Here is a 24,375-nt window from a genome sequence, read left to right as displayed (position 1 = left end):
TCTGGCCTAATAGATAAGGTCTTAGACTTGTACTGTGGCCTAATGGTTAAGGTCTTAACTCTTACTCTGGCCTACTGGTTAAGGTCTTAACTCTTACTCTGGCCTAATAGCTAAGGTCTTAACTCTTACTCAGGCATAATAGCTAAGGTCTTAGACGCGTACTCTGGCCTACTGGTTAAGGTCTTAACTCTTACTGGCCTAATAGCTCAGGTCCTAGACACGTACTCTGGCCTAATGGTTAAGGTGTTAAATCTTACTCTGGCCTAATAGCTAAGGTCTTAACTCTTACTCTGGCCTAATAGCTAAGGTCTTAACTCTTACTCTGGCCTAATAGCTAAGGTCTTAACTTTTACTCTGGCCGAATAGTTAAGGTCTTAATTCTTACTCTGGCCTAATAGCTAAGGTCTTAGACTCGTACTCTGGCCTACTGGTTAAGGTCTTAACTCTTACTCTGGCCTACTGGTTAAGGCCTTAACTCTTACTCTGGCCTAATTGCTAAGGTCTTAACTCTTACTCTGGCCTAATAGATAAGGTCTTAGACTCGTACTGTGGCCTAATGGTTAAGGTCTTAACTCTTACTCTGGCCTACTGGTTAAGGTCTTAACTCTTACTCTGGCCTAATAGCTAAGGTCTTAGACTCGTACTCTGGCCTAATGGTTAAGGTCTTAACTCTTACTCTGGCCTAATAGCTAAGGTCTAAGACTCGTACTCTGGCCTACTGGTTAAGGTCTTAACTCTTACTCTGGGCTAATAGCTAAGGTCTTAACTCTTACTCTGGCCTAATAGCTAAGGTCTTAACTCTTACTCTGGCCTAATAGCTAAGGTCTTAGGCTCGTACTCTGGCCTACTGGTTAAGGTATTAACTCTTACTCTGGCCTACTGGTTAAGGCCTTAACTCTTACTCTGGCCTAATTGCTAAGGTCTTAACTCTTACTCTGGCCTAATAGATAAGGTCTTAGACTCGTACTGTGGCCTAATGGTTAAGGTCTTAACTCTTACTCTGTCCTACTGGTTAAGGTCTTAACTCTTACTCTGGCCTAATAGCTAAGGTCTTAACTCTTACTCAGGCCTAATAGCTAAGGTCTTAGACTCATACTCTGGCCTACTGGTTAAGGTCTTAACTCTTACTGGCCTAATAGCTAAGGTCTTAGACTCGTACTCTGGCCTACAGGTTCAGGTCTTAACTCTTACTCTGGCCTACTGGTTAAGGTCTTAAATCTTACTCTGGCCTACTGGTTAAGGTCTTAACTCTTACTCTGGCCTAATAGCTAAGGTCTAAGACTCGTACTCTGGCCTAATCGTTTAGGTCTTAACTCTTACTCTGGCCTACTGGTTAAGGTCTTAACTCTTACTTTGGTCTACTGGTTAAGGTCTTAACTCTTACTCTGGCCTAATAGCTAAGGTCTTAGACTCGTACTCTGGCCTACAGGTTAAGGTCTTAACTCTTACTCTGGCCTAATAGCTAAGGTCTTAAACTCGTACTCTGGCCTAATAGCTAAGGTCTTAACTCTTACTCTGGCCTCCTGGTTAAGGTTTTAACTCTTACTCTGGCCTACTGGTTAAGGTCTTAACTCTTACTCTGGCCTAATAGCTAAGGTCTTAGACTCGTACTCTGGCCTACAGGTTAAGGTCTTAACTCTTACTCTGGCCTAATAGCTAAGGTCTTAGACTCGTACTCTGGCCTAATGGTTAAGGTCTTAACTCTTACCCTGGCCTAATAGCTAAGGTCTTAGACTTGCCCTCTGGCCTAATAGCTAAGGTCTTAACTCTTACTCTGGCCTACTGGTTAAAGTCTTAAATCTTACTCTGGCCTACTGGTTATGGTCTTAACTCTTACTCTGGCCTATTGGTTAAGGTCTTAACTTGTACTCCGGCCTAATAGCTAAGGTCTTAGACTCGTACTCTGGCCTACTGGTTAAGGTCTTATCTCTTACTCTGGCCTAATATCTAAGGTCTTAACTCTTACTCTGGCCAAATAGCTAAGGTCTTAGACTCGTACTATGGCCTACAGGTTAAGGTCTTAACTCTTACTCCGGCCTAATAGCTAAGGTCTTAGACTCGTACTCTGGCCTAATGGTTAAGGTCTTATCTCTTACTCTGGCCTACTGGTTAAGGTCTTAACTCTTACTCTGGCCCAACAGTTTAGGTCTTAACTCTTAATCTGGCCTACTGGTTAAAGTCTTAACTCTTTCTCTGGCCTAATAGCTAAGGTCTTAACTCTTACTCTGGCCTAATAGCTAAGGTCTTAGACTCATACTCTGGCCTAATGGTTAAGGTCTTAACTCTTACTCTGGCCTACTGGTTAAGGTCTTAACTCTTACTCTGGCCTAATAGCTAAGGTCTTAGCCTCGTACTCTGGCCTAATGGTTAAGGTCTTAACTCTTACTCTGGCCTAATAGCTAAGGTCTTAACTCTTACTCTGGCCTAATAGCTAAGGTCGTAGACTCGTACTCTGGCCTACTGGTTAAGGTCTTAACTCTTACTCTGGCCTAATCGCTAAGGTCTTAGACTTGTACTCTGGTCTAATGGTTAAGGTCTTATCTCTTACTCTGGCCTAATAGCTAAGGTCTTAGATTCGTACACTGGTCTAATGGTTAAGGTCTTAACACTTACTTTGGCCTGCTGGTTAAGGTCTTAACTCTTACTCTGGCCTAATAGCTAAGGTCTTAGATATGTACTATGGCCTACAGGTTAAGGACTTAACTCTTACTCTGGCCTACTGGTTAAGGTCTTAACTCTTACTCTGGCCTAATAGCTAAGGTCTTAACTCTTACTCTGGCCTAATAGCTAAGGTCTTAACTCTTACTCTGGCCGAATGGTTAAGGTCTTAACTCTTACCCTGGCCTAATAGCTAAGGTCTTAGACTCGTACTCTGGCCTACTGGTTAAGGTCTTAACTCTTACTCTGGCCTACTGGTTAAGGTCTTAACTCTTACTCTGGCCTAATAGCTAAGGTCTTGGACTCGTACTCTGGCCTAATGGTTAAGGTCTTAAATCTTACTCTGGCCTACTGGTTAAGGTCTTATCTCTTACTCTGGCCTAATAGCTAAGTTCTTAGACTCGTACTCTGGCCTAATGGTTAAGGTCTTAACTCTTACTCTGGCCTACTGGTTAAGGTCTTAACTCTTACTTTGGTCTACTGGTTAAGGTCTTAACTCTTACTCTGGCATAATAGCTAAGGTCTTAACTCTTACTCTGGCCTAATAGCTAAGGTCTTAAACTCGTACTCTGGCCTAATAGCTAAGGTCTTAACTCTTACTCTGGCCTACTGGTTAAGGTCTTAACTCTTACTCTGGCCTAATAGCTAAGGTCTTAGACTCGTACTCTGGCCTAATGGTTAAGGTCTTAACTCTTACTCTGGCCTAACAGCTAAGGTCCTAGACTCGTACTATGGCCTACAGGTTAAGGTCTTAACTCTTACCCTGGCCTACTGGTTAAGGTATTAACTCTAACTCTGGCCTAATAGATAAGGTCTTCGACTCGTACTCTGGCCTAATAGCTAAGGTCTTAGACTCGTACTCTGGGCTAATGGTTAAGGTCTTAACTCTTACTCTAGCCTACTGGTTAAGGTCTTAACTCTTACTCCGGCCTAATGGTTAAGGTCTTAACACTTACTCTGGCCTACTGGTTAAGGTCTTAATTCTTACACTGGCCTAATAGCAAAGGTCTTAGAATCGTACTATGGCCTACAGGTTAAGGTCTTAACTCTTACTTTGGCCTACTGGGTAAGGTCTTAACTCTTACTCTGGCCTAATAGCTAAGGTCTTAGACTCGTACTCTGGCCAACATGTTAAGGTCTTAACTCTTACTCTGGCCTAATAGCTAAGGTCTTAACTCTTACTCTGGCCTACAGGTTAAGGTCTTAACTCTTACTCTGGCCTAATAGCTAAGGTCCTAACTCTTACTCTGGCCTAATGGCTAAGGTCTTAGACTCATACTCTGGCCTAATGGTTAAGGTCTTAACTCTTACTCTGGCCTACTGGTTAAGGTGTTAACTCTTACTCTGGGCTAATAGCTAAGGTCTTAACTCTTACTCTGGCCTAATAGCTAAGGTCTTAACTCTTACTCTGGCCTAATAGCTAAGGTCTTAGACTCGTACTCTGGCCTACTGGTTAAGGTCTTAACTCTTACTCTGGCCTAATCGCTAAGGTCTTAGACTTGTACTCTGGTCTAATGGTTAAGGTCTTATCTCTTACTCTGGCCTAATAGCTAAGGTCTTAGATTCGTACACTGGTCTAATGGTTAAGGTCTTAACACTTACTTTGGCCTGCTGGTTAAGGTCTTAACTCTTACTCTGGCCTAATAGCTAAGGTCTTAGATATGTACTATGGCCTACAGGTTAAGGACTTAACTCTTACTCTGGCCTACTGGTTAAGGTCTTAACTCTTACTCTGGCCTAATAGCTAAGGTCTTAACTCTTACTCTGGCCTAATAGCTAAGGTCTTAACTCTTACTCTGGCCGAATGGTTAAGGTCTTAACTCTTACCCTGGCCTAATAGCTAAGGTCTTAGACTCGTACTCTGGCCTACTGGTTAAGGTCTTAACTCTTACTCTGGCCTACTGGTTAAGGTCTTAACTCTTACACTGGCCTAATAGCTAAGGTCTTGGACTCGTACTCTGGCCTAATGGTTAAGGTCTTAAATCTTACTCTGGCCTACTGGTTAAGGTCTTATCTCTTACTCTGGCCTAATAGCTAAGTTCTTAGACTCGTATTCTGGCCTAATGGTTAAGGTCTTAACTCTTACTCTGGCCTACTGGTTAAGGTCTTAACTCTTACTTTGGTCTACTGGTTAAGGTCTTAACTCTTACTCTGGCCTAATAGCTAAGGTCTTAACTCTTACTCTGGCCTAATAGCTAAGGTCTTAAACTCGTACTCTGGCCTAATAGCTAAGGTCTTAACTCTTACTCTGGCCTACTGGTTAAGGTCTTAACTCTTACTCTGGCCTAATAGCTAAGGTCTTAGACTCGTACTCTGGCCTAATGGTTAAGGTCTTAACTCTTACTCTGGCCTAACAGCTAAGGTCCTAGACTCGTACTATGGCCTACAGGATAAGGTCTTAACTCTTACCCTGGCCTACTGGTTAAGGTCTTAACTCTAACTCTGGCCTAATAGATAAGGTCTTAGACTCGTACTCTGGCCTAATAGCTAAGGTCTTAGACTCGTACTCTGGGCTAATGGTTAAGGTCTTAACTCTTACTCTAGCCTACTGGTTAAGGTCTTAACTCTTACTCCGGCCTAATGGTTAAGGTCTTAACACTTACTCTGGCCTACTGGTTAAGGTCTTAATTCTTACACTGGCCTAATAGCAAAGGTCTTAGAATCGTACTATGGCCTACAGGTTAAGGTCTTAACTCTTACTTTGGCCTACTGGGTAAGGTCTTAACTCTTACTCTGGCCTAATAGCTAAGGTCTTAGACTCGTACTCTGGCCAACATGTTAAGGTCTTAACTCTTACTCTGGCCTAATAGCTAAGGTCTTAACTCTTACTCTGGCCTACAGGTTAAGGTCTTAACTCTTACTCTGGCCTAATAGCTAAGGTCCTAACTCTTACTCTGGCCTAATGGCTAAGGTCTTAGACTCATACTCTGGCCTAATGGTTAAGGTCTTAACTCTTACTCTGGCCTACTGGTTAAGGTGTTAACTCTTACTCTGGGCTAATAGCTAAGGTCTTAACTCTTACTCTGGCCTAATAGCTAAGGTCTTAACTCTTACTCTGGCCTAATAGATAAGGTCTTAGACTCGTACTCTGGCCTACTGGTTAAGGTCTTAACTCTTACTCTGGCCTACTGGTTAAGGCCTTAACTCTTACTCTGGCCTAATAGCTAAGGTCTTAACTCTTACTCTGGCCTAATAGATAAGGTCTTAGACTCGTACTGTGGCCTAATGGTTAAGGTCTTAACTCTTACTCTGGCCTACTGGTTAAGGTCTTAACTCTTACTCTGGCCTAATAGCTAAGGTCCTAACTCTTACTCAGGCCTAATAGCTAAGGTCTTAGTCTCGTACTCTGGCCTAATGGTTAAGGTATTATCTCTTACTCTGGCCTACTGGTTAAGGTCTTAACTCTTACTCTGGCCCAACAGCTTAGGTCTTAACTCTTACTCTGGCCTACTGGTTAAAGTCTTAACTCTTTCTCTGGCCTAATAGCTTAGGTCTTAACTCTTACTCTGGCCTAATAGCTAAGGTCTTAGACTCATACTCTGGCCTAATGGTTAAGGTCTTAACTCTTACTCTGGCCTACTGGTTATGGTCTTAACTCTTACTCTGGCCTAATAGCTAAGGTCTTAGACTTGTACTCTGGCCTAATGGTTAAGGTCTTAACTCTTACTCTGGCCTGATAGCTAAGGTCTTAACTCTTACTCTGGCCTAATAGCTAAGGTCTTAGACTCGTACTCTGGCCTACTGGTTAAGGTCTTAACTCTTACTCTGGCCTGCTGGTTAAGGTCTTAACTTTTACTCTGGCCTAATAGCTAATGTCTTAGACATGTACTATGGCCTACAGGTTAAGGTCTAAACTCTTACTCTGGCCTACTGGTTAAGGTCTTAAATCTTACTCTGGCCTAATAGCTAAGGTCGTAGACTCGTACTCTGGCCAACAGGTTAAGGTCTTAACTCTTACTCTGGCCTAATAGCTAAGGTCTTAACTCTTACTCTGGCCTACAGTTTAAGGTCTTAACTCTTACTCTGGCCTAATAGATAAGGTCCTAACTCTTACTCTGGCCTAATGGCTAAGGTCTTAGACTCATACTCTGGCCTAATGGTTAAGGTCTTAACTCTTACTCTGGCCTACTGGTTAAGGTCTTAACTCTTACTCTGGGCTAATAGCTAAGGTCTTAACTCTTACTCTGGCCTAATAGCTAAGGTCTTAACTCTTACTCTGGCCTAATAGCTAAGGTCTTAACTCTTGCTCTGGCCTAATAGCTAAGGTCTTAACTCTTACTCTGGCCTACAGTTTAAGGTCTTAACTCTTACTCTGGCCTAATAGATAAGGTCCTAACTCTTACTTTGGCCTAATGGCTAAGGTCTTAGACTCGTACTCTGGCCTAATGGTTAAGGTCTTAACTCTTACTCTGGCCTACTGGTTAAGGTCTTAACTCTTACTCTGGGCTAATAGCTAAGGTCTTAACTCTTACTCTGGCCTAATAGCTAAGGTCTTAACTCTTACTCTGGCCTAATAGCTAAGGTCTTGGACTCGTACTCTGGCCTAATGGTTAAGGTCTTAAATCTTACTCTGGCCTACTGGTTAAGGTCTTAACTCTTACTCTGGCCTAATAGCTAAGGTCTTAGACTCGCACTCTGGCCTAATGGTTAAGGTCTTAACTCTTACTCTGGCCTACTGGTTAAGGTCTTAACTCTTACTTTGGTCTACTGGTTAAGGTCTTAACTCTTACTCTGGCCTAATAGCTAAGGTCTTAGACTCATACTCTGGCCTAATGGTTAAGGTCTTAACTCTTACTCTGGCCTAATAGCTAAGGTCTTAGACTTGTCCTCTGGCCTAATAGCTAAGGTCTTAACTCTTACTCTGGCCTACTGGTTAAAGTCTTAACTCTTACTCTGGCCTACTGGTTATGGTCTTAACTCTTACTCTGGCCTACTGGTTAAGGTCTTAACTTGTACTCTGGCCTAATAGCTAAGGTCTTAGACTCGTACTCTGGCTTACTGGTTAAGGTCTTAACTCTTACTCTGGCCTAATAGCTAAGGTCTTAACTCTTACTCTGGCCTACTGGTTAAGGTCTTAACTCTTACTCTGGCCTGATAGCTAAGGTCTTAGACTCGTACTATGGCGTGCAGGTTAAGGTCTTAACTCTTACTCTGGCCTACTGGTTAAGCTCTTAACTCTTACTCTGGCCTACTGGTTAAGCTCTTAACTCTTACTCTGGCCTACTGGTTAACGTCTTAACTCTTACTCTGGCCTAATAGCTAAGGTCTTAGACTCGTACTCTGGCCTAATGGTTAAGGTCTTAACTCTTACTCTGGCCTACTGGTTAAGGTCTTAACTCTTACTCTGGGCTAATAGCTAAGGTCTGAACTCTTACTCTGGCCTAATAGCTAAGGTCTTAGACTCGTACTATGGCCTAATAGCTAAGGTCTTAGACTCGTACTCTGGCCTAATAGCTAAGGTCTTAACTCTTACTCTGGCCTACTGGTTAAGGTCTTAACTCTTACTCTAGCCCACTGGTTAAGGTCTTAACTCTTACTCTGGCCTAATAGCTAAGGTCTTAGACTCGAACTCTGGCCTAATAGCTAAGGTCTTAGACTCGTACTCTGGCCTAATTGTTAAGGTCTTAACTCTTACTCTGGCCTACTGGTTAAGGTCTTAACTCTTACTCTGGCCTAATAGCTAAGGTCTTAGACTCGTACTCTGGCCTAATGGTTAAGGTCTTAACTCTTACTCTGGCCTACTGGTTAAGGTCTTAACTCTTACTCTGGCCTACTGGTTAAGGTCTTAACTCTAACTCTGGCCTAATAGATAAGGTCTTAGACTCGTACTCTGGCCTAATAGCAAAGGTCTTAGACTCGTACTCTGGCCCAATGGTTAAGGTCTTAATTCTTACTCTGGCCTACTGGTTAAGGTCTTAACTCTTACTCCGGCCTAATGGTTAAGGTCTTAACTCTTACTCTGGCCTACTGGTTAAGGTATTAACTCTTACTCTGGCCTAATAGCTAAGGTCTTAAAATTGTACTATGGCCTACAGGTTAAGGTCTTAACTCTTACTCTGGCCTACTGGGTAAGGTCTTAACTCTTACTCTGGCCTAATAGCTAAGGTCGTAGACTCGTACTCTGGCCAACAGGTTAAGGTCTTAACTCTTACTCTGGCCTAATAGCTAAGGTCTTAACTCTTACTCTGGTCTACAGTTTAAGGTCTTAACTCTTACTCTGGCCTAATAGTTAAGGTCCTAACTCTTACTCTGGCCTAATGGCTAAGGTCTTAGACTCGTACTCTGGCCTAATAGCTAAGGTCTTAGAGTCGTACTCTGGCCTAATGGTTAAGGTCTTAACTCTTACTCTGGCCTACTGGTTAAGGTCTTAACTCTTACTCTGGGCTAATAGCTAAGGTCTTAACTCTTACTCTGGCCTAATAGCTAAGGTCTTAACTCTTACTCTGGCCTAATAGCTAAGGTCTTAGACTCGTACTCTGGCCTAATAGCTAAGGTCTTAGAGTCGTACTTTGGCCTACTGGTTAAGGTCTTAACTCTTACTCTGGCCTAATAGCTAAGGTCTTGGACTCGTACTCTGGCCTAATGGTTAAGGTCTTAAATCTTACTCTGGCCTACTGGTTAAGGTCTTAACACTTACTCTGGCCTAATAGCTAAGGTCTTAGACTCGTACTCTGGCCTAATGGTTAAGGTCTTAACTTTTACTCTGGCCTACTGGTTAAGGTCTTAACTCTTACTTTGGTCTACAGGTTAAGGTCTTAACTCTTACTCTGGCCTAATAGCTAAGGTCTTAAAGCCGTACTCTGGCCTAATAGCTAAGGTCTTAACTCTTACTCTGGCCTCCTGGTTAAGGTTTTAACTCTTACTCTGGCCTACTGGTTAAGGTCTTAACTCTTACTCTAGCCCACTGGTTAAGGTCTTAACTCTTACTCTGGCCTAATAGCTAAGGTCTCAGACTCGAACTCTGGCCTAATAGCTAAGGTCTTAGACTCGTACTCTGGCCTAATTGTTAAGGTCTTAACTCTTACTCTGGCCTACTGGTTAAGGTCTTAACTCTTACTCTGGCCTAATAGCTAAGGTCTTAGACTCGTACTCTGGCCTAATAGCAAAGGTCTTAGACTCGTACTCTGGCCCAATGGTTAAGGTCTTAATTCTTACTCTGGCCTACTGGTTAAGGTCTTAACTCTTACTCCGGCCTAATGGTTAAGGTCTTAACTCTTACTCTGGCCTACTGGTTAAGGTATTAACTCTTACTCTGGCCTAATAGCTAAGGTCTTAAAATTGTACTATGGCCTACAGGTTAAGGTCTTAACTCTTACTCTGGCCTACTGGGTAGGTCTTAACTCTTACTCTGGCCTAATAGCTAAGGTCGTAGACTCGTACTCTGGCCAACAGGTTAAGGTCTTAACTCTTACTCTGGCCTAATAGCTAAGGTCTTAACTCTTACTCTGGCCTACAGTTTAAGGTCTTAACTCTTACTCTGGCCTAATAGATAAGGTCCTAACTCTTACTCTGGCCTAATGGCTAAGGTCTTCGACTCGTACTCTGGCCTAATAGCTAAGGTCTTAGAGTCGTACTCTGGCCAACAGGTTAAGGTCTTAACTCTTACTCTGGCCTAATAGCTAAGGTCTTAACTCTTACTCTGGCCTACAGTTTAAGGTCTTAACTCTTACTCTGGCCTAATAGATAAGGTCCTAACTCTTACTCTGGCCTAATGGCTAAGGTCTTAGACTCGTACTCTGGCCTAATAGCTAAGGTCTTAGAGTCGTACTCTGGCCTAATGGTTAAGGTCTTAACTCTTACTCTGGCCTACTGGTTAAGGTCTTAACTCTTACTCTGGGCTAATAGCTAAGGTCTTAACTCTTACTCTGGCCTAATAGCTAAGGTCTTAAATCTTACTCTGGCCTAATAGCTAAGGTCTTAGACTCGTACTCTGGCCTAATAGCTAAGGTCTTAGAGTCGTACTCTGGCCTACTGGTTAAGGTCTTAACTCTTACTCTGGCCTAATAGCTAAGGTCTTGGACTCGTACTCTGGCCTAATGGTTAAGGTCTTAAATCTTACTCTGGCCTACTGGTTAAGGTCTTAACACTTACTCTGGCCTAATAGCTAAGGTCTTAGACTCGTACTCTGGCCTAATGGTTAAGGTCTTAACTTTTACTCTGGCCTACTGGTTAAGGTCTTAACTCTTACTTTGGTCTACAGGTTAAGGTCTTAACTCTTACTCTGGCCTAATAGCTAAGGTCTTAAAGCCGTACTCTGGCCTAATAGCTAAGGTCTTAACTCTTACTCTGGCCTCCTGGTTAAGGTTTTAACTCTTACTCTGGCCTACTGGTTAAGGTCTTAACTCTTACTCTGGCCTAATAGCTAAGGTATTAGACTCGTATTCTGGCCTACAGGTTAAGGTCTTAACTCTTACTCTGGCCTAATAGCTAAGGTCTTAGACTTGTCCTCTTGCCTAATAGCTAAGGGCTTAACTCTTACTCTGGCCTACTGGTTAAAGTCTTAACTCTTACTCTGGCCTACTGGTTATGGTCTTAACTCTTACTCTGGCCTACTGGTTAAGGTCTTAACTTGTACTCTGGCCTAATAGCTAAGGTCTTAGACTCGTACTCTGGCCTACTGGTTAAGGTCTTAACTCTTACTCTGGCCTAATAGCTAAGGTCTTAACTCTTACTCTGGCTGAATAGCTAAGGTCTTAGACTCGTACTATGGCCTACAGGTTAAGGTCTTAACTCTTACTCTGGCCTAACAGCTAAGGTTTTAACTCTTACTCTGGCCTACTGGTTAAGGTCTTACCTCTTTCTCTGGCCTAATAGCTAAGGTCTTAACTCTTACTCTGGCCTAATAGCTAAGGTCTTAGCCTAATACTCTGGCCTAATGGTTAAGGTCTTAACTCTTACTCTGGCCTTCTGGTTAAGGTCTTAACTCTTACTCTGGCCTTATAGCTAAGGTCTTAGACTCGTACTCTGGCCTAATGGTTAAGGTCTTAACTCTTACTCTGGCCTAATAGCTAAGGTCTTAACTCTTACTCTGGCCTAATAGCTAAGGTCTTAGACTTGTACTCTGGCCTACTGGTTAAGGTCTTAACTCTTACTCTGGCCTAATCGCTAAGGTCTTAGACTTGAACTCTGGTCTAATGGTTAAGGTCTTAACTCTTACTCTGGCCTAATAGTTAAGGTCTTAGACTCGTACTCTGGTCTAATGGTTAAGGTCTTTAACTCTTACTCTGGCCTACTGGTTAAGGTCTTAACTCTTACTCTGGCCTAATAGCTAAGGTCTTAGACATGTACTATGGCCTACAGGTTAAGCTCTTAACTCTTACTCTGCCCTACTGGATAAGGTCTTAACTCTTACTCTGGCCTGATAGCTAAGGTCTTAGACTCGTACTATGGCGTACAGGTTAAGGTCTTAACTCTTACTCTGGCCTACTGGTTAAGTTCTTAACTCTTACTCTGGCCTACTGGTTAAGGTCTTAACTCTTACTCTGGCCTAATAGCTAAGGTCTTAGACTCGTACTCTGGCCTTCAGGTTAAGGTCTTAACTCTTACTCTGGCCTACTGGTTAAGGTCTTAACTCTTACTCTGGCCTGATAGCTAAGGTCTTAGACTCGTACTATGGCGTACAGGTTAAGGTCTTAACTCTTACTCTGGCCTATTGGTTAAGTTCTTAACTCTTACTCTGGCCCACTGGTTAAGGTCTTAACTCTTACTCTGGCCTAATAGCTAAGGTCTTAGACTCGAACTCTGGCCTAATAGCTAAGGTCTTAGACTCGTACTCTGGCCTAATTGTTAAGGTCTTAACTCTTACTCTGGCCTACTGGTTAAGGTCTTAACTCTTACTCTGGCCTAATAGCTAAGGTCTTAGACTCGTACTCTGGCCTAATGGTTAAGGTCTTAACTCTTACTCTGGCCTACTGGTTAAGGTCTTAACTCTTACTCTGGCCTACTGGTTAAGGTCTTAACTCTAACTCTGGCCTAATAGATAAGGTCTTAGACTCGTACTCTGGCCTAATAGCAAAGGTCTTAGACTCGTACTCTGGCCCAATGGTTAAGGTCTTAATTCTTACTCTGGCCTACTGGTTAAGGTCTTAACTCTTACTCCGGCCTAATGGTTAAGGTCTTAACTCTTACTCTGGCCTACTGGTTAAGGTATTAACTCTTACTCTGGCCTAATAGCTAAGGTCTTAAAATTGTACTATGGCCTACAGGTTAAGGTCTTAACTCTTACTCTGGCCTACTGGGTAAGGTCTTAACTCTTACTCTGGCCTAATAGCTAAGGTCGTAGACTCGTACTCTGGCCAACAGGTTAAGGTCTTAACTCTTACTCTGGCCTAATAGCTAAGGTCTTAACTCTTACTCTGGTCTACAGTTTAAGGTCTTAACTCTTACTCTGGCCTAATAGTTAAGGTCCTAACTCTTACTCTGGCCTAATGGCTAAGGTCTTAGACTCGTACTCTGGCCTAATAGCTAAGGTCTTAGAGTCGTACTCTGGCCTAATGGTTAAGGTCTTAACTCTTACTCTGGCCTACTGGTTAAGGTCTTAACTCTTACTCTGGGCTAATAGCTAAGGTCTTAACTCTTACTCTGGCCTAATAGCTAAGGTCTTAACTCTTACTCTGGCCTAATAGCTAAGGTCTTAGACTCGTACTCTGGCCTAATAGCTAAGGTCTTAGAGTCGTACTTTGGCCTACTGGTTAAGGTCTTAACTCTTACTCTGGCCTAATAGCTAAGGTCTTGGACTCGTACTCTGGCCTAATGGTTAAGGTCTTAAATCTTACTCTGGCCTACTGGTTAAGGTCTTAACACTTACTCTGGCCTAATAGCTAAGGTCTTAGACTCGTACTCTGGCCTAATGGTTAAGGTCTTAACTTTTACTCTGGCCTACTGGTTAAGGTCTTAACTCTTACTTTGGTCTACAGGTTAAGGTCTTAACTCTTACTCTGGCCTAATAGCTAAGGTCTTAAAGCCGTACTCTGGCCTAATAGCTAAGGTCTTAACTCTTACTCTGGCCTCCTGGTTAAGGTTTTAACTCTTACTCTGGCCTACTGGTTAAGGTCTTAACTCTTACTCTAGCCCACTGGTTAAGGTCTTAACTCTTACTCTGGCCTAATAGCTAAGGTCTCAGACTCGAACTCTGGCCTAATAGCTAAGGTCTTAGACTCGTACTCTGGCCTAATTGTTAAGGTCTTAACTCTTACTCTGGCCTACTGGTTAAGGTCTTAACTCTTACTCTGGCCTAATAGCTAAGGTCTTAGACTCGTACTCTGGCCTAATAGCAAAGGTCTTAGACTCGTACTCTGGCCCAATGGTTAAGGTCTTAATTCTTACTCTGGCCTACTGGTTAAGGTCTTAACTCTTACTCCGGCCTAATGGTTAAGGTCTTAACTCTTACTCTGGAATACTGGTTAAGGTATTAACTCTTACTCTGGCCTAATAGCTAAGGTCTTAAAATTGTACTATGGCCTACAGGTTAAGGTCTTAACTCTTACTCTGGCCTACTGGGTAGGTCTTAACTCTTACTCTGGCCTAATAGCTAAGGTCGTAGACTCGTACTCTGGCCAACAGGTTAAGGTCTTAACTCTTACTCTGGCCTAATAGCTAAGGTCTTAACTCTTACTCTGGCCTACAGTTTAAGGTCTTAACTCTTACTCTGGCCTAATAGATAAGGTCCTAACTCTTACTCTGGCCTAATGGCTAAGGTCTTCGACTCGTACTCTGGCCTAATAGCTAAGGTCTTAGAGTCGTACTCTGGCCAACAGGTTAAGGTCTTAACTCTTACTCTGGCCTAATAGCTAAGGTCTTAACTCTTACTCTGGCCTACAGTTTAAGGTCTTAACTCTTACTCTGGCCTAATAGATAAGGTCCTAACTCTTACTCTGGCCTAATGGCTAAGGTCTTAGACTCGTACTCTGGCCTAATAGCTAAGGTCTTAGAGTCGTACTCTGGCCTAATGGTTAAGGTCTTAACTCTTACTCTGGCCTACTGGTTAAGGTCTTAACTCTTACTCTGGGCTAATAGCTAAGGTCTTAACTCTTACTCTGGCCTAATAGCTAAGGTCTTAAATCTTACTCTGGCCTAATAGCTAAGGTCTTAGACTCGTACTCTGGCCTAATAGCTAAGGTCTTAGAGTCGTACTCTGGCCTACTGGTTAAGGTCTTAACTCTTACTCTGGCCTAATAGCTAAGGTCTTGGACTCGTACTCTGGCCTAATGGTTAAGGTCTTAAATCTTACTCTGGCCTACTGGTTAAGGTCTTAACACTTACTCTGGCCTAATAGCTAAGGTCTTAGACTCGTACTCTGGCCTAATGGTTAAGGTCTTAACTTTTACTCTGGCCTACTGGTTAAGGTCTTAACTCTTACTTTGGTCTACAGGTTAAGGTCTTAACTCTTACTCTGGCCTAATAGCTAAGGTCTTAAAGCCGTACTCTGGCCTAATAGCTAAGGTCTTAACTCTTACTCTGGCCTCCTGGTTAAGGTTTTAACTCTTACTCTGGCCTACTGGTTAAGGTCTTAACTCTTACTCTGGCCTAATAGCTAAGGTATTAGACTCGTATTCTGGCCTACAGGTTAAGGTCTTAACTCTTACTCTGGCCTAATAGCTAAGGTCTTAGACTTGTCCTCTTGCCTAATAGCTAAGGGCTTAACTCTTACTCTGGCCTACTGGTTAAAGTCTTAACTCTTACTCTGGCCTACTGGTTATGGTCTTAACTCTTACTCTGGCCTACTGGTTAAGGTCTTAACTTGTACTCTGGCCTAATAGCTAAGGTCTTAGACTCGTACTCTGGCCTACTGGTTAAGGTCTTAACTCTTACTCTGGCCTAATAGCTAAGGTCTTAACTCTTACTCTGGCTGAATAGCTAAGGTCTTAGACTCGTACTATGGCCTACAGGTTAAGGTCTTAACTCTTACTCTGGCCTAACAGCTAAGGTTTTAACTCTTACTCTGGCCTACTGGTTAAGGTCTTACCTCTTTCTCTGGCCTAATAGCTAAGGTCTTAACTCTTACTCTGGCCTAATAGCTAAGGTCTTAGCCTAATACTCTGGCCTAATGGTTAAGGTCTTAACTCTTACTCTGGCCTTCTGGTTAAGGTCTTAACTCTTACTCTGGCCTTATAGCTAAGGTCTTAGACTCGTACTCTGGCCTAATGGTTAAGGTCTTAACTCTTACTCTGGCCTAATAGCTAAGGTCTTAACTCTTACTCTGGCCTAATAGCTAAGGTCTTAGACTTGTACTCTGGCCTACTGGTTAAGGTCTTAACTCTTACTCTGGCCTAATCGCTAAGGTCTTAGACTTGAACTCTGGTCTAATGGTTAAGGTCTTAACTCTTACTCTGGCCTAATAGTTAAGGTCTTAGACTCGTACTCTGGTCTAATGGTTAAGGTCTTTAACTCTTACTCTGGCCTACTGGTTAAGGTCTTAACTCTTACTCTGGCCTAATAGCTAAGGTCTTAGACATGTACTATGGCCTACAGGTTAAGCTCTTAACTCTTACTCTGCCCTACTGGATAAGGTCTTAACTCTTACTCTGGCCTGATAGCTAAGGTCTTAGACTCGTACTATGGCGTACAGGTTAAGGTCTTAACTCTTACTCTGGCCTACTGGTTAAGTTCTTAACTCTTACTCTGGCCTACTGGTTAAGGTCTTAACTCTTACTCTGGCCTAATAGCTAAGGTCTTAGACTCGTACTCTGGCCTTCAGGTTAAGGTCTTAACTCTTACTCTGGCCTACTGGTTAAGGTCTTAACTCTTACTCTGGCCTGATAGCTAAGGTCTTAGACTCGTACTATGGCGTACAGGTTAAGGTCTTAACTCTTACTCTGGCCTATTGGTTAAGTTCTTAACTCTTACTCTGGCCTACTGGTTAAGGTCTTAACTCTTACTCTGGCCTAATAGCTAAGGTCTTAGACTCGTACTCTGGCCTTCAGGTTAAGGTCTTAACTCTTACTCTGGCCTACTGGTTAAGGTCTTAACTCTTACTCTGGCCTAATAGCTAAGGTCTTAACTCTTACTCTGGCCTAATAGCTAAGGTCTTAGACTCGTACTATGGCCCAATAGCTAAGGTCTTAGAATTGTACTATGGCCTACAGGTTAAGGTCTTAACTCTTACTCTGGGCTACTGGGTAATGTCTTAACTCTTACTCTGGCCTAATAGCTAAGGTCGTAGACTCGTACTCTGGCCAACAGGTTAAGGTCTTAACTCTTACTCTGGCCTAATAGCTAAGGTCTTAACTCTTACTCTGGCCTACAGTTTAAGGTCTTAACTCTTACTCTGGCCTAATAGATAAGGTCTTGGACTCGTACTCTGGCCTAATGGTTAAGGTCTTAAATCTTACTCTGGCCTACTGGTTAAGGTCTTAACACTTACTCTGGCCTAATAGCTAAGGTCTTAGACTCGTACTCTGGCCTAATGGTTAAGGTCTTAACTTTTACTCTGGCCTACTGGTTAAGGTCTTAACTCTTACTTTGGTCTACAGGTTAAGGTCTTAACTCTTACTCTGGCCTAATAGCTAAGGTCTTAAAGCCGTACTCTGGCCTAATAGCTAAGGTCTTAACTCTTACTCTGGCCTCCTGGTTAAGGTTTTAACTCTTACTCTGGCCTACTGGTTAAGGTCTTAACTCTTACTCTGGCCTAATAGCTAAGGTATTAGACTCGTATTCTGGCCTACAGGTTAAGGTCTTAACTCTTACTCTGGCCTAATAGCTAAGGTCTTAGACTTGTCCTCTTGCCTAATAGCTAAGGGCTTAACTCTTACTCTGGCCTACTGGTTAAAGTCTTAACTCTTACTCTGGCCTACTGGTTATGGTCTTAACTCTTACTCTGGCCTACTGGTTAAGGTCTTAACTTGTACTCTGGCCTAATAGCTAAGGTCTTAGACTCGTACTCTGGCCTACTGGTTAAGGTCTTAACTCTTACTCTGGCCTAATAGCTAAGGTCTTAACTCTTACTCTGGCTGAATAGCTAAGGTCTTAGACTCGTACTATGGCCTACAGGTTAAGGTCTTAACTCTTACTCTGGCCTAACAGCTAAGGTTTTAACTCTTACTCTGGCCTACTGGTTAAGGTCTTACCTCTTTCTCTGGCCTAATAGCTAAGGTCTTAACTCTTACTCTGGCCTAATAGCTAAGGTCTTAGCCTAATACTCTGGCCTAATGGTTAAGGTCTTAACTCTTACTCTGGCCTTCTGGTTAAGGTCTTAACTCTTACTCTGGCCTTATAGCTAAGGTCTTAGACTCGTACTCTGGCCTAATGGTTAAGGTCTTAACTCTTACTCTGGCCTAATAGCTAAGGTCTTAACTCTTACTCTGGCCTAATAGCTAAGGTCTTAGACTTGTACTCTGGCCTACTGGTTAAGGTCTTAACTCTTACTCTGGCCTAATCGCTAAGGTCTTAGACTTGAACTCTGGTCTAATGGTTAAGGTCTTAACTCTTACTCTGGCCTAATAGTTAAGGTCTTAGACTCGTACTCTGGTCTAATGGTTAAGGTCTTTAACTCTTACTCTGGCCTACTGGTTAAGGTCTTAACTCTTACTCTGGCCTAATAGCTAAGGTCTTAGACATGTACTATGGCCTACAGGTTAAGCTCTTAACTCTTACTCTGCCCTACTGGATAAGGTCTTAACTCTTACTCTGGCCTGATAGCTAAGGTCTTAGACTCGTACTATGGCGTACAGGTTAAGGTCTTAACTCTTACTCTGGCCTACTGGTTAAGTTCTTAACTCTTACTCTGGCCTACTGGTTAAGGTCTTAACTCTTACTCTGGCCTAATAGCTAAGGTCTTAGACTCGTACTCTGGCCTTCAGGTTAAGGTCTTAACTCTTACTCTGGCCTACTGGTTAAGGTCTTAACTCTTACTCTGGCCTGATAGCTAAGGTCTTAGACTCGTACTATGGCGTACAGGTTAAGGTCTTAACTCTTACTCTGGCCTACTGGTTAAGTTCTTAACTCTTACTCTGGCCTACTGGTTAAGGTCTTAACTCTTACTCTGGCCTAATAGCTAAGGTCTTAGACTCGTACTCTGGCCTTCAGGTTAAGGTCTTAACTCTTACTCTGGCCTACTGGTTAAGGTCTTAACTCTTACTCTGGCCTAATAGCTAAGGTCTTAACTCTTACTCTGGCCTAATAGCTAAGGTCTTAGACTCGTACTATGGCCCAATAGCTAAGGTCTTAGAATTGTACTATGGCCTACAGGTTAAGGTCTTAACTCTTACTCTGGGCTACTGGGTAATGTCTTAACTCTTACTCTGGCCTAATAGCTAAGGTCGTAGACTCGTACTCTGGCCAACAGGTTAAGGTCTTAACTCTTACTCTGGCCTAATAGCTAAGGTCTTAACTCTTACTCTGGCCTACAGTTTAAGGTCTTAACTCTTACTCTGGCCTAATAGATAAGGTCCTAACTCTTACTCTGGCCTAATGGCTAAGGTCTTAGACTCGTACTCTGGCCTAATGGTTAAGGTCTTAACTCTTACTCTGGCCTACTGGTTAAGGTCTTAACTCTTACTCTGGGCTACTGGTTAAGGTCTTAACTCTTACTCTGGCCTAATAGCTAAGGTCTTAGACTCGTACTCTGGCCTACAGGTTAAGGTCTTAACTCTTACTCTGGCCTAATAGCTAAGGTCTTAGACTCGTACTCCTGCCTAATAGCTAAGGTCTTAACTCTTACTCTGGCCTACTGGTTAAGGTCTTAAATCTTACTCTGGCCTACTGGTTAAGGTCTTAACTCTTACTCTGGCCTAATAGCTAAGGTCTTAGACTCGTACTCTGGCCTAATGGTTAAGGTCTTAACTCTTACCCTGGCCTAATAGCTAAGGTCTTAGACTTGCCCTCTGGCCTAATAGCTAAGGTCTTAACTCTTACTCTGGCCTACTGGTTAAAGTCTTAAATCTTACTCCGGCCTACTGGTTATGGTCTTAACTCTTACTCTGGCCTATTGGTTAAGGTCTTAACTTGTACTCCGGCCTAATAGCTAAGGTCTTAGACTCGTACTCTGGCCTACTGGTTAAGGTCTTAACTCTTACTCTGGCCTAATATCTAAGGTCTTAACTCTTACTCTGGCCAAATAGCTAAGGTCTTAGACTCGTACTATGGCCTACAGGTTAAGGTCTTAACTCTTACTCCGGCCTAATAGCTAAGGTCTTAGACTCGTACTCTGGCCTAATGGTTAAGGTCTTATCTCTTACTCTGGCCTACTGGTTAAGGTCTTAACTCTTACTCTGGCCCAACAGTTTAGGTCTTAACTCTTAATCTGGCCTACTGGTTAAAGTCTTAACTCTTTCTCTGGCCTAATAGCTAAGGTCTTAACTCTTACTCTGGCCTAATAGCTAAGGTCTTAGACTCATACTCTGGCCTAATGGTTAAGGTCTTAACTCTTACTCTGGCCTACTGGTTAAGGTCTTAACTCTTACTCTGGCCTAATAGCTAAGGTCTTAGCCTCGTACTCTGGCCTAATGGTTAAGGTCTTAACTCTTACTCTGGCCTAATAGCTAAGGTCTTAACTCTTACTCTGGCCTAATAGCTAAGGTCGTAGACTCGTACTCTGGCCTACTGGTTAAGGTCTTAACTCTTACTCTGGCCTAATCGCTAAGGTCTTAGACTTGTACTCTGGTCTAATGGTTAAGGTCTTATCTCTTACTCTGGCCTAATAGCTAAGGTCTTAGATTCGTACACTGGTCTAATGGTTAAGGTCTTAACACTTACTTTGGCCTGCTGGTTAAGGTCTTAACTCTTACTCTGGCCTAATAGCTAAGGTCTTAGATATGTACTATGGCCTACAGGTTAAGGACTTAACTCTTACTCTGGCCTACTGGTTAAGGTCTTAACTCTTACTCTGGCCTAATAGCTAAGGTCTTAACTCTTACTCTGGCCTAATAGCTAAGGTCTTAACTCTTACTCTGGCCGAATGGTTAAGGTCTTAACTCTTACCCTGGCCTAATAGCTAAGGTCTTAGACTCGTACTCTGGCCTACTGGTTAAGGTCTTAACTCTTACTCCGGCCTACTGGTTAAGGTCTTAACTCTTACTCTGGCCTAATAGCTAAGGTCTTGGACTCGTACTCTGGCCTAATGGTTAAGGTCATAAATCTTACTCTGGCCTACTGGTTAAGGTCTTATCTCTTACTCTGGCCTAATAGCTAAGTTCTTAGACTCGTACTCTGGCCTAATGGTTAAGGTCTTAACTCTTACTCTGGCCTACTGGTTAAGGTCTTAACTCTTACTTTGGTCTACTGGTTAAGGTCTTAACTCTTACTCTGGCCTAATAGCTAAGGTCTTAACTCTTACTCTGGCCTAATAGCTAAGGTCTTAAACTCATACTCTGGCCTAATAGCTATGGTCTTAACTCTTACTCTGGCCTACTGGTTAAGGTCTTAACTCTTACTCTGGCCTAATAGCTAAGGTCTTAGACTCGTACTCTGGCCTAATGGTTAAGGTCTTAACTCTTACTCTGGCCTAACAGCTAAGGTCCTAGACTCGTACTATGGCCTACAGGTTAAGGTCTTAACTCTTACCCTGGCCTACTGGTTAAGGTCTTAACTCTAACTCTGGCCTAATAGATAAGGTCTTCGACTCGTACTCTGGCCTAATAGCTAAGGTCTTAGACTCGTACTCTGGGCTAATGGTTAAGGTCTTAACTCTTACTCTAGCCTACTGGTTAAGGTCTTAACTCTTACTCCGGCCTAATGGTTAAGGTCTTAACACTTACTCTGGCCTACTGGTTAAGGTCTTAATTCTTACACTGGCCTAATAGCAAAGGTCTTAGAATCGTACTATGGCCTACAGGTTAAGGTCTTAACTCTTACTTTGGCCTACTGGGTAAGGTCTTAACTCTTACTCTGGCCTAATAGCTAAGGTCTTAGACTCGTACTCTGGCCAACATGTTAAGGTCTTAACTCTTACTCTGGCCTAATAGCTAAGGTCTTAACTCTTACTCTGGCCTACAGGTTAAGGTCTTAACTCTTACTCTGGCCTAATAGCTAAGGTCCTAACTCTTACTCTGGCCTAATGGCTAAGGTCTTAGACTCATACTCTGGCCTAATGGTTAAGGTCTTAACTCTTACTCTGGCCTACTGGTTAAGGTGTTAACTCTTACTCTGGGCTAATAGCTAAGGTCTTAACTCTTACTCTGGCCTAATAGCTAAGGTCTTAACTCTTACTCTGGCCTAATAGCTAAGGTCTTAGACTCGTACTCTGGCCTACTGGTTAAGGTCTTAACTCTTACTCTGGCCTAATCGCTAAGGTCTTAGACTTGTACTCTGGTCTAATGGTTAAGGTCTTATCTCTTACTCTGGCCTAATAGCTAAGGTCTTAGATTCGTACACTGGTCTAATGGTTAAGGTCTTAACACTTACTTTGGCCTGCTGGTTAAGGTCTTAACTCTTACTCTGGCCTAATAGCTAAGGTCTTAGATATGTACTATGGCCTACAGGTTAAGGACTTAACTCTTACTCTGGCCTACTGGTTAAGGTCTTAACTCTTACTCTGGCCTAATAGCTAAGGTCTTAACTCTTACTCTGGCCGAATGGTTAAGGTCTTAACTCCAACTCTGGCCTAATAGCTAAGGTCTTAACTCTTACTCTGGCCTAATAGCTAAGGTCTTAGACTCGTACTCTGGCCTACTGGTTAAGGTCTTAACTCTTACTCTGGCCTACTGGTTAAGGTCTTAACTCTTACTCTGCCCTAATAGCTAACGTCTTGGACTCGTACTCTGGCCTAATGGTTAAGGTCTTAAGTCTTACTCTGGCCTACTGGTTAAGGTCTTAACTCTTACTCTGGCCCAACAGCTTAGGTCTTAACTCTTACTCTGGCCTACTGGTTAAAGTCTTAACTCTTTCTCTGGCCTAATAGCTTAGGTCTTAACTCTTACTCTGGCCTAATAGCTAAGGTCTTAGACTCATACTCTGGCCTAATGGTTAAGGTCTTAACTCTTACTCTGGCCTACTGGTTAAGGTCTTAACTCTTACTCTGGCCTAATAGCTAAGGTCTTAGACTTGTACTCTGGCCTAATGGTTAAGGTCTTAACTCTTACTCTGGCCTGATAGCTAAGGTCTTAACTCTTACTCTGGCCTAATAGCTAAGGTCTTAGACTCGTACTCTGGCCTACTGGTTAAGGTCTTAACTCTTACTCTGGCCTAATCGCTAAGGTCTTAGACTTGTACTCTGGTCTAATGGTTAAGGTCTTAACTCTTACTCTGGCCTAATAGCTAAGGTCTTAGACTCGTACTCTGGTCTAATGGTTAAGGTCTTAATTCGTACTCTGGCCTGCTGGTTAAGGTCTTAACTTTTACTCTGGCCTAATAGCTAATGTCTTAGACATGTACTATGGCCTACAGGTTAAGGTCTAAACTCTTACTCTGGCCTACTGGTTAAGGTCTTAAATCTTACTCTGGCCTAATAGCTAAGGTCTTAACTCTTACTCTGGCCTACAGTTTAAGGTCTTAACTCTTACTCTGGCCTAATAGATAAGGTCCTAACTCTTACTCTGGCCTAATGGCTAAGGTCTTAGACTCATACTCTGGCCTAATGGTTAAGGTCTTAACTCTTACTCTGGCCTACTGGTTAAGGTCTTAACTCTTACTCTGGGCTAATAGCTAAGGTCTTAACTCTTACTCTGGCCTAATAGCTAAGGTCTTAACTCTTGCTCTGGCCTAATAGCTAAGGTCTTAACTCTTACTCTGGCCTACAGTTTAAGGTCTTAACTCTTACTCTGGCCTAATAGATAAGGTCCTAACTCTTACTCTGGCCTAATGGCTAAGGTCTTAGACTCGTACTCTGGTCTAATGGTTAAGGTCTTAACTCTTACTCTGGCCTACTGGTTAAGGTCTTAACTCTTACTCTGGGCTAATAGCTAAGGTCTTAACTCTTACTCTGGCCTAATAGCTAAGGTCTTAACTCTTACTCTGGCCTAATAGCTAAGGTCTTGGACTCGTACTCTGGCCTAATGGTTAAGGTCTTAAATCTTACTCTGGCCTACTGGTTAAGGTCTTAACTCTTACTCTGGCCTAATAGCTAAGGTCTTAGACTCGCACTCTGGCCTAATGGTTAAGGTCTTAACTCTTACTCTGGCCTACTGGTTAAGGTCTTAACTCTTACTTTGGTCTACTGGTTAAGGTCTTAACTCTTACTCTGGCCTAATAGCTAAGGTCTTAGACTCGTACTCTGGCCTAATGGTTAAGGTCTTAACTCTTACTCTGGCCTAATAGCTAAGGTCTTAGACTTGTCCTCTGGCCTAATAGCTAAGGTCTTAACTCTTACTCTGGCCTACTGGTTAAAGTCTTAACTCTTACTCTGGCCTACTGGTTATGGTCTTAACTCTTACTCTGGCCTACTGGTTAAGGTCTTAACTTGTACTCTGGCCTAATAGCTAAGGTCTTAGACTCGTACTCTGGCTTACTGGTTAAGGTCTTAACTCTTACTCTGGCCTAATAGCTAAGGTCTTAACTCTTACTCTGGCCTACTGGTTAAGGTCTTAACTCTTACTCTGGCCTGATAGCTAAGGTCTTAGACTCGTACTATGGCGTGCAGGTTAAGGTCTTAACTCTTACTCTGGCCTACTGGTTAAGCTCTTAACTCTTACTCTGGCCTACTGGTTAAGCTCTTAACTCTTACTCTGGCCTACTGGTTAAGGTCTTAACTCTTACTCTGGCCTAATAGCTAAGGTCTTAGACTCGTACTCTGGCCTAATGGTTAAGGTCTTAACTCTTACTCTGGCCTACTGGTTAAGGTCTTAA

Source organism: Triturus cristatus, chromosome 12 (assembly GCF_964204655.1).
Source record: "Triturus cristatus chromosome 12, aTriCri1.1, whole genome shotgun sequence".
In the NCBI taxonomy this organism is placed as follows: domain Eukaryota; kingdom Metazoa; phylum Chordata; class Amphibia; order Caudata; family Salamandridae; genus Triturus; species Triturus cristatus.
This window is presented reverse-complemented; position numbering follows the sequence as displayed.